Genomic DNA, 581 nt, shown 5'->3' on the forward strand with positions numbered 1-581 from the left:
TGGGCGACAGAGTGAGACTCCAACTTTAAAAAAAAAAGGCAAACCAATAAAAAGAATAAAAATGTCTTACTTTTGTATTTTCTATAATTTTAAGAAAATGTTAAGCTGAGCAGTGGCTCACACCTGTAATCCCAACACTTTGGAAGGCCAAGGTGGGAGGATCATTTGAGTCCAGGAGTTCGAGACCAGTCTGGGCAGCATAGCATCCTCATCTCTACAAAAAAAAAAAATTAGCCAGGCTTGATGGCTTGCCCCTGTAATTCCAGCTACTCGGGAGACTGAGGTGGAAGATTGCCTGAGCCAAGGAGGTCAAGATTTCAGTAAACCGTGATCATGACACTGCACTCCAGCAGGGGCAACAGAGTAAGACTCTGACTCAGAAAATTAAAAACAATAACAGCCAGGCTCCGTGGCTCAGCCTGTAATCCTGCGCCTTTGGGAGGCTGAAGTGAGTGGATTGCCTGAGCCTGCGGGTTCGAGACCCGCCTGGGCAGCGAGACCTCATCTCTACAATAAATCAAAAAATCAGCCAGGCGTGGTAGCGCATGCCTGTAATTCCGGCTACTTGGAAGGCCTGAGGC

General features: G+C 47.2%; 1 protein-coding gene across 3 annotated transcripts in view; it reads left to right on the forward strand.

Moving 5' to 3' along the window:
• ZNF606 (zinc finger protein 606) overlaps positions 1–581 on the forward strand; it is a 24658-nt gene that overhangs the window by 610 nt on the left and 23467 nt on the right. The gene's annotated exons all lie outside the window — the stretch shown is intronic.

This window comes from Carlito syrichta, unplaced genomic scaffold (assembly GCF_000164805.1).
Source record: "Carlito syrichta isolate Samal-C Ts95f unplaced genomic scaffold, Tarsius_syrichta-2.0.1 Scaffold311480, whole genome shotgun sequence".
Classification (NCBI taxonomy): Eukaryota; Metazoa; Chordata; class Mammalia; order Primates; family Tarsiidae; genus Carlito; species Carlito syrichta.